At 52.0% G+C, this 6135-nt stretch overlaps 25 non-coding genes across 25 annotated transcripts in view; all 25 read left to right on the top strand.

Annotated features, from left to right (window-relative positions):
* The window catches only part of LOC144900097 (5S ribosomal RNA), a 119-nt gene extending 64 nt beyond the window's left edge, over window positions 1–55 (top strand). Inside the window, exon 1 of the ribosomal RNA XR_013628432.1 lies at window positions 1–55. This exon is cut by the window's left edge and continues 64 nt beyond it. This is a non-coding gene — a ribosomal RNA (5S ribosomal RNA).
* A 130-nt stretch (window positions 56–185) lies between these two features.
* LOC144900795 (5S ribosomal RNA) lies at window positions 186–304 on the top strand. The gene has a single exon (XR_013628982.1). It is a non-coding gene; the product is annotated as a 5S ribosomal RNA (ribosomal RNA).
* Window positions 305–450: 146 nt separating this feature from the next.
* LOC144900130 (5S ribosomal RNA) lies at window positions 451–569 on the top strand. Its single transcript, XR_013628465.1, has one exon. It is a non-coding gene; the product is annotated as a 5S ribosomal RNA (ribosomal RNA).
* A 130-nt stretch (window positions 570–699) lies between these two features.
* Window positions 700–818, top strand: LOC144900794 (5S ribosomal RNA). Its single transcript, XR_013628981.1, has one exon. It is a non-coding gene; the product is annotated as a 5S ribosomal RNA (ribosomal RNA).
* Window positions 819–948: 130 nt separating this feature from the next.
* Window positions 949–1067, top strand: LOC144900673 (5S ribosomal RNA). The gene has a single exon (XR_013628860.1). It is a non-coding gene; the product is annotated as a 5S ribosomal RNA (ribosomal RNA).
* Window positions 1068–1197: 130 nt separating this feature from the next.
* On the top strand, window positions 1198–1316 carry LOC144900008 (5S ribosomal RNA). The gene has a single exon (XR_013628343.1). It is a non-coding gene; the product is annotated as a 5S ribosomal RNA (ribosomal RNA).
* A 130-nt stretch (window positions 1317–1446) lies between these two features.
* LOC144900255 (5S ribosomal RNA) lies at window positions 1447–1565 on the top strand. The gene has a single exon (XR_013628590.1). It is a non-coding gene; the product is annotated as a 5S ribosomal RNA (ribosomal RNA).
* Window positions 1566–1695: 130 nt separating this feature from the next.
* Window positions 1696–1814, top strand: LOC144900793 (5S ribosomal RNA). The gene has a single exon (XR_013628980.1). It is a non-coding gene; the product is annotated as a 5S ribosomal RNA (ribosomal RNA).
* Window positions 1815–1960: 146 nt separating this feature from the next.
* On the top strand, window positions 1961–2079 carry LOC144899894 (5S ribosomal RNA). Its single transcript, XR_013628229.1, has one exon. It is a non-coding gene; the product is annotated as a 5S ribosomal RNA (ribosomal RNA).
* Window positions 2080–2209: 130 nt separating this feature from the next.
* LOC144900580 (5S ribosomal RNA) lies at window positions 2210–2328 on the top strand. Its single transcript, XR_013628780.1, has one exon. It is a non-coding gene; the product is annotated as a 5S ribosomal RNA (ribosomal RNA).
* A 130-nt stretch (window positions 2329–2458) lies between these two features.
* On the top strand, window positions 2459–2577 carry LOC144900679 (5S ribosomal RNA). The gene has a single exon (XR_013628866.1). It is a non-coding gene; the product is annotated as a 5S ribosomal RNA (ribosomal RNA).
* Window positions 2578–2707: 130 nt separating this feature from the next.
* On the top strand, window positions 2708–2826 carry LOC144900672 (5S ribosomal RNA). The gene has a single exon (XR_013628859.1). It is a non-coding gene; the product is annotated as a 5S ribosomal RNA (ribosomal RNA).
* A 130-nt stretch (window positions 2827–2956) lies between these two features.
* LOC144900319 (5S ribosomal RNA) lies at window positions 2957–3075 on the top strand. The gene has a single exon (XR_013628654.1). It is a non-coding gene; the product is annotated as a 5S ribosomal RNA (ribosomal RNA).
* A 130-nt stretch (window positions 3076–3205) lies between these two features.
* On the top strand, window positions 3206–3324 carry LOC144900792 (5S ribosomal RNA). Its single transcript, XR_013628978.1, has one exon. It is a non-coding gene; the product is annotated as a 5S ribosomal RNA (ribosomal RNA).
* Window positions 3325–3470: 146 nt separating this feature from the next.
* LOC144900859 (5S ribosomal RNA) lies at window positions 3471–3589 on the top strand. Its single transcript, XR_013629046.1, has one exon. It is a non-coding gene; the product is annotated as a 5S ribosomal RNA (ribosomal RNA).
* A 130-nt stretch (window positions 3590–3719) lies between these two features.
* LOC144900671 (5S ribosomal RNA) lies at window positions 3720–3838 on the top strand. The gene has a single exon (XR_013628858.1). It is a non-coding gene; the product is annotated as a 5S ribosomal RNA (ribosomal RNA).
* Window positions 3839–3968: 130 nt separating this feature from the next.
* On the top strand, window positions 3969–4087 carry LOC144900403 (5S ribosomal RNA). The gene has a single exon (XR_013628735.1). It is a non-coding gene; the product is annotated as a 5S ribosomal RNA (ribosomal RNA).
* Window positions 4088–4217: 130 nt separating this feature from the next.
* Window positions 4218–4336, top strand: LOC144899939 (5S ribosomal RNA). Its single transcript, XR_013628274.1, has one exon. It is a non-coding gene; the product is annotated as a 5S ribosomal RNA (ribosomal RNA).
* A 130-nt stretch (window positions 4337–4466) lies between these two features.
* On the top strand, window positions 4467–4585 carry LOC144900791 (5S ribosomal RNA). The gene has a single exon (XR_013628977.1). It is a non-coding gene; the product is annotated as a 5S ribosomal RNA (ribosomal RNA).
* Window positions 4586–4731: 146 nt separating this feature from the next.
* LOC144900670 (5S ribosomal RNA) lies at window positions 4732–4850 on the top strand. Its single transcript, XR_013628857.1, has one exon. It is a non-coding gene; the product is annotated as a 5S ribosomal RNA (ribosomal RNA).
* A 130-nt stretch (window positions 4851–4980) lies between these two features.
* LOC144900359 (5S ribosomal RNA) lies at window positions 4981–5099 on the top strand. Its single transcript, XR_013628693.1, has one exon. It is a non-coding gene; the product is annotated as a 5S ribosomal RNA (ribosomal RNA).
* Window positions 5100–5229: 130 nt separating this feature from the next.
* On the top strand, window positions 5230–5348 carry LOC144900156 (5S ribosomal RNA). The gene has a single exon (XR_013628491.1). It is a non-coding gene; the product is annotated as a 5S ribosomal RNA (ribosomal RNA).
* Window positions 5349–5494: 146 nt separating this feature from the next.
* On the top strand, window positions 5495–5613 carry LOC144900107 (5S ribosomal RNA). Its single transcript, XR_013628442.1, has one exon. It is a non-coding gene; the product is annotated as a 5S ribosomal RNA (ribosomal RNA).
* A 130-nt stretch (window positions 5614–5743) lies between these two features.
* On the top strand, window positions 5744–5862 carry LOC144900962 (5S ribosomal RNA). Its single transcript, XR_013629150.1, has one exon. It is a non-coding gene; the product is annotated as a 5S ribosomal RNA (ribosomal RNA).
* A 130-nt stretch (window positions 5863–5992) lies between these two features.
* Window positions 5993–6111, top strand: LOC144900857 (5S ribosomal RNA). The gene has a single exon (XR_013629044.1). It is a non-coding gene; the product is annotated as a 5S ribosomal RNA (ribosomal RNA).
* Window positions 6112–6135: the final 24 nt, after the last annotated feature.

The raw sequence follows: 6135 nt of genomic DNA, 5'->3' as shown, positions 1-6135 counted from the left end.
GGCCTGGTTAGCACTTGGATGGGAGACCGCCTGGGAATACCAGGTGCTGTAAGCTTTTTATGCTTTCTGCTCTCGCCTGACGGAAGAGGGCGCTCTTTCCCACTCTTTGGGGAAAGCAATGATTTTTGTGGGAATCCTGTTGGCCAGTGTCGCCTTCAAAAAGGATTTTTCCAAAATGAGCAAGGGCTTACGGCCATACTACCCTGAGAACGCCCGATCTCGTCTGATCTCGGAAGCTAAGCAGGGGCGGGCCTGGTTAGTACTTGGATGGGAGACCGCCTGGGAATACCAGGTGCTGTAAGCTTTGTATGCTGTAATCTTTTTATGCTTTCTGCTCTCGCCTGATGGAAGAGGGTGCTCTTTCCCACTTGTTGGGGGAAGCAATGATTTTTGTGGGAATCCTGTTGGCCAGTGTCGCCTTCAAAAAGGATTTTTCCAAAATGAGCAAGGGCTTACGGCCATACTACCCTGAGAACGCCCGATCTCGTCCGATCTCGGAAGCTAAGCAGGGGCGCGCCTGGTTAGTACTTGGATGGGAGACCGCCTGGGAATACCAGGTGCTGTAAGCTTTTTATGCTTTCTGCTCTCGCCTGACGGAAGAGGGCGCTCTTTCCCACTCTTTGGGGAAAGCAATGATTTTTGTGGGAATCCTGTTGGCCAGTGTCGCCTTCAAAAAGGATTTTTCCAAAATGAGAAAGGGCTTACGGCCATACTACCCTGAGAACGCCCGATCTCGTCTGATCTCGGAAGCTAAGCAGGGGCGGGCCTGGTTAGTACTTGGATGGGAGACCGCCTGGGAATACCAGGTGCTGTAAGCTTTTTATGCTTTCTGCTGTCGCCTGACGGAAGAGGGCGCTCTTTCCCACTTGTTGGGGAAAGCAATGATTTTTGTGGGAATCCTGTTGGCCAGTGTCGCCTTCAAAAAGGATTTTTCCAAAATGAGCAAGGGCTTACGGCCATACTACCCTGAGAACGCCCGATCTCGTCCGATCTCGGAAGCTAAGCAGGGGCGGGCCTGGTTAGTACTTGGATGGGAGACCGCCTGGGAATACCAGGTGCTGTAAGCTTTTTATGCTTTCTGCTCTCGCCTGACGGAAGAGGGCGCTCTTTCCCACTCTTTGGGGAAAGCAATGATTTTTGTGGGAATCCTGTTGGCCAGTGTCGCCTTCAAAAATGATTTTTCCAAAATGATCAAGGGCTTATGGCCATACTACCCTGAGAACGCCCGATCTCGTCCGATCTCGAAAGCTAAGCAGGGGCGGGCCTGGTTAGTACTTGGATGGGAGACCGCCTGGGAATACCAGGTGCTGTAAGCTTTTTATGCTTTCTGCTCTCGCCTGACGGAAGAGGGCGCTCTTTCCCACTTGTTGGGGAAAGCAATGATTTTTGTGGGAATCCTGTTGGCCAGTGTCGCCTTCAAAAAGGATTTTTCCAAAATGAGAAAGGGCTAACGGCCATACTACCCTGAGAACGCCCGATCTCGTCCGATCTTGGAAGCTAAGCAGGGGCGGGCCTGGTTTGTACTTGGATGGGAGACCGCCTGGGAATACCAGGTGCTGTAAGCTTTTTATGCTTTCTGCTCTCGCCTGACGGAAGAGGGCGCTCTTTCCCACTTGTTGGGGGAAGCAATGATTTTTGTGGGAATCCTGTTGGCCAGTGTCGCCTTCAAAAAGGATTTTTCCAAAATGAGCAAGGGCTTACGGCCATACTACCCTGAGAACGCCCGATCTCGTCTGATCTCGGAAGCTAAGCAGGGGCGGGCCTGGTTAGTACTTGGATGGGAGACCGCCTGGGAATACCAGGTGCTGTAAGCTTTTTATGCTGTAAGCTTTTTATGCTTTCTGCTCTCCCCTGACGGAAGAGGGCGCTCTTTCCCACTTGTTGGGGAAAGCAATGATTTTTGTGGGAATCCTGTTGGCCAGTGTCGCCTTCAAAAAGGATTTTTCCAAATTGAGCAAGGGCTTGCGGCCATACTACCCTGAGAACGCCCGATCTCGTCCGATCTCGGAAGCTAAGCAGGGGCGGGCCTGGTTAGTACTTGGATGGGAGACCGCCTGGGAATACCAGGTGCTGTAAGCGTTTTATGCTTTCTGCTCTCGCCTGACGGAAGAGGGCGCTCTTTCCCACTTGTTGGGGGAAGCAATGATTTTTGTGGGAATCCTGTTGGCCAGTGTCGCCTTCAAAAAGGATTTTTCCAAAATGAGCAAGGGCTTACGGCCATACTACCCTGAGAACGCCCGATCTCATCCGATCTCGGAAGCTAAGCAGGGGCGGGCCTGGTTAGTACTTGGATGGGAGACCGCCTGGGAATACCAGGTGCTGTAAGCTTTTTATGCTTTCTGCTCTCGCCTGACGGAAGAGGGCGCTCTTTCCCACTCTTTGGGGAAAGCAATGATTTTTGTGGGAATCCTGTTGGCCAGTGTCGCCTTCAAAAAGGATTTTTCCAAAATGATCAAGGGCTTACGGCCATACTACCCTGAGAACGCCCGATCTCGTCCGATCTCGGAAGCTAAGCAGGGGTGGGCCTGGTTAGTACTTGGATGGGAGACCGCCTGGGAATACCAGGTGCTGTAAGCTTTTTATGCTTTCTGCTCTCGCCTGACGGAAGAGGGTGCTCTTTCCCACTTGTTGGGGGAAGCAATGATTTTTGTGGGAATCCTGTTGGCCAGTGTCGCCTTCAAAAAGGATTTTTCCAAAATGAGCCAGGGCTTACGGCCATACTACCCTGAGAACGCCCGATCTCGTCCGATCTCGGAAGCTAAGCAGGGGCGGGCCTGGTTAGTACTTGGATGGGAGACCGCCTGGGAATACCAGGTGCTGTAAGCTTTTTATGCTTTCTGCTCTCGCCTGACGGAAGAGGGCGCTCTTTCCCACTCTTTGGGGAAAGCAATGATTTTTGTGGGAATCCTGTTGGCCAGTGTCGCCTTCAAAAAGGATTTTTCCAAAATGAGCAAGGGCTTACGGCCATACTACCCTGAGAACGCCTGATCTCGTCTGATCTCGGAAGCTAAGCAGGGGCGGGCCTGGTTAGTACTTGGATGGGAGACCACCTGGGAATACCAGGTGCTTTAAGCGTTTTATGCTTTCTGCTCTCGCCTGATGGAAGAGGGCGCTCTTTCCCACTTGTTGGGGGAAGCAATGATTTTTGTGGGAATCCTGTTGGCCAGTGTCGCCTTCAAAAAGGATTTTTCCAAATTGAGCAAGGGCTTACGGCCATACTACCCTGAGAACGCCCGATCTCGTCTGATCTCGGAAGCTAAGCAGGGGCGGGCCTGGTTAGTACTTGGATGGGAGACCGCCTGGGAATACCAGGTGCTGTAAGCTTTTTATGCTGTAAGCTTTTTATGCTTTCTGCTCTCCCCTGACGGAAGAGGGCGCTCTTTCCCACTTGTTGGGGAAAGCAATGATTTTTGTGGGAATCCTGTTGGCCAGTGTCGCCTTCAAAAAGGATTTTTCCAAATTGAGCAAGGGCTTACGGCCATACTACCCTGAGAACGCCCGATCTCGTCCGATCTCGGAAGCTAAGCAGGGGCGGGCCTGGTTAGTACTTGGATGGGAGACCGCCTGGGAATACCAGGTGCTGTAAGCGTTTTATGCTTTCTGCTCTCGCCTGACGGAAGAGGGCGCTCTTTCCCACTTGTTGGGGGAAGCAATGATTTTTGTGGGAATCCTGTTGGCCAGTGTCGCCTTCAAAAAGGATTTTTCCAAAATGAGCAAGGGCTTACGGCCATACTACCCTGAGAACGCCCGATCTCGTCCGATCTCGGAAGCTAAGCAGGGGCGGGCCTGGTTAGTACTTGGATGGGAGACCGCCTGGGAATACCAGGTGCTGTAAGCTCTTTATGCTTTCTGCTCTCGCCTGACGGAAGAGGGCGCTCTTTCCCACTTGTTGGGGGAAGCAATGATTTTTGTGGGAGTCCTGTTGGCCAGTGTCGCCTTCAAAAAGGATTTTTCCAAAATGAGCAAGGGCTTACGGCCATACTACCCTGAGAACGCCCGATCTCGTCCGATCTCGGAAGCTAAGCAGGGGCGGGCCTGGTTAGTACTTGGATGGGAGACCGCCTGGGAATACCATTTGCTGTAATCTTTTTATGCTTTCTGCTCTCCCCTGACGGAAGAGGGCGCTCTTTCCCACTTGTTGGGGAAAGCAATGATTTTTGTGGGAATCCTGTTGGCCAGTGTCGCCTTCAAAAAGGATTTTTCCAAAATGAGCAAGGGCTTACGGCCATACTACCCTGAGAACGCCTGATCTCGTCCGATCTCGGAAGCTAAGCAGGGGCGGGCCTGGTTAGTACTTGGATGGGAGACCACCTGGGAATACCAGGTGCTGTAAGCGTTTTATGCTTTCTGCTCTCGCCTGATGGAAGAGGGCGCTCTTTCCCACTTGTTGGGGGAAGCAATGATTTTTGTGGGAATCCTGTTGGCCAGTGTCGCCTTCAAAAAGGATTTTTCCAAAATGAGCAAGGGCTTACGGCCATACTACCCTGAGAACGCCCGATCTCGTCTGATCTCGGAAGCTAAGCAGGGGCGGGCCTGGTTAGTACTTGGATGGGAGACCGCCTGGGAATACCAGGTGCTGTAAGCTTTTTATGCTGTAATCTTTTTATGCTTTCTGCTCTCGCCTGACGGAAGAGGGCGCTCTTTCCCACTTGTTGGGGAAAGCAATGATTTTTGTGGGAATCCTGTTGGCCAGTGTCGCCTTCAAAAAGGATTTTTCCAAAATGAGCAAGGGCTTACGGCCATACTACCCTGAGAACGCCCGATCTCGTCCGATCTCGGAAGCTAAGCAGGGGCGGGCCTGGTTAGTACTTGGATGGGAGACCGCCTGGGAATACCAGGTGCTGTAAGCTTTTTATGCTTTCTGCTCTCGCCTGACGGAAGAGGGCGCTCTTTACCACTCTTTGGGGAAAGCAATGATTTTTGTGGGAATCCTGTTGGCCAGTGTCGCCTTCAAAAAGGATTTTTCCAAAATGAGCAAGGGCTTACGGCCATACTACCCTGAGAACGCCCGATCTCGTCCGATCTCGGAAGCTAAGCAGGGGCGGACCTGGTTAGTACTTGGATGGGAGACCGCCTCGGAATACCAGTTGCTGTAAGCTTTTTATGCTTTCTGCTCTCGCCTGACGGAAGAGGGCGCTCTTTCCCACTCTTTGGGGAAAGCAATGATTTTTGTGGGAATCCTGTTGGCCAGTGTCGCCTTCAAAAATGATTTTTCCAAAATGATCAAGGGCTTATGGCCATACTACCCTGAGAACGCCCGATCTCGTCCGATCTCGGAAGCTAAGCAGGGGCGGGCCTGGTTAGTACTTGAATGGGAGACCGCCTGGGAATACCAGGTGCTGTACGCTTTTTATGCTGTAAGCTTTTTATGCTTTCTGCTCTCGCCTGACGGAAGAGGGCGCTCTTTCCCACTTGTTGGGGAAAGCAATGATTTTTGTGGGAATCCTGTTGGCCAGTGTCGCCTTCAAAAAGGATTTTTCCAAAATGAGAAAGGGCTTACGGCCATACTACCCTGAGAACGCCCGATCTCGTCCGATCTCGCAAGCTAAGCAGGGGCGGGCCTGGTTAGTACTTGGGTGGGAGACCGCCTGGGAATACCAGGTGCTGTAAGCTTTTTATGCTTTCTGCTCTCGCCTGACGGAAGAGGGCGCTCTTTCACACTTGTTGGGGGAAGCAATGATTTTTGTGGGAATCCTGTTGGCCAGTGTCGCCTTCAAAAAGGATTTTTCCAAAATGAGCAAGGGCTTACGGCCATACTACCCTGAGAACGCCTGATCTCGTCCGATCTCGGAAGCTAAGCAGGGGCGGGCCTGGTTAGTACTTGGATGGGAGACCGCCTGGGAATACCAGGTGCTGTAAGCTTTTTATGCTTTCTGCTCTCGCCTGTCGGAAGAGGGCGCTCTTTCCCACTTGTTGGGGAAAGCAATGATTTTTGTGGGAATCCTGTTGGCCAGTGTCGCCTTCAAAAAGGATTTTTCCAAACTGAGCAAGGGCTTACGGCCATACTACCCTGAGAACGCCCGATCTCGTCCGATCTCGGAAGCTAAGCAGGGGCGGGCCTGGTTAGTACTTGGATGGGAGACCGCCTGGGAATACCAGGTGCTGTAAGCGTTTTATGCTTTCTGCTCTCGCCTG

Source organism: Doryrhamphus excisus, linkage group LG9 (genome assembly GCF_037039965.1).
Source record: "Doryrhamphus excisus strain RoL-2023G ecotype Guam linkage group LG9, RoL_Dexc_Guam_v1.1, whole genome shotgun sequence".
Classification (NCBI taxonomy): domain Eukaryota; kingdom Metazoa; phylum Chordata; class Actinopteri; order Syngnathiformes; family Syngnathidae; genus Doryrhamphus; species Doryrhamphus excisus.
Note: the sequence above shows the minus strand (reverse complement) of the source record. Positions and strands in the feature narration are given on the sequence as shown.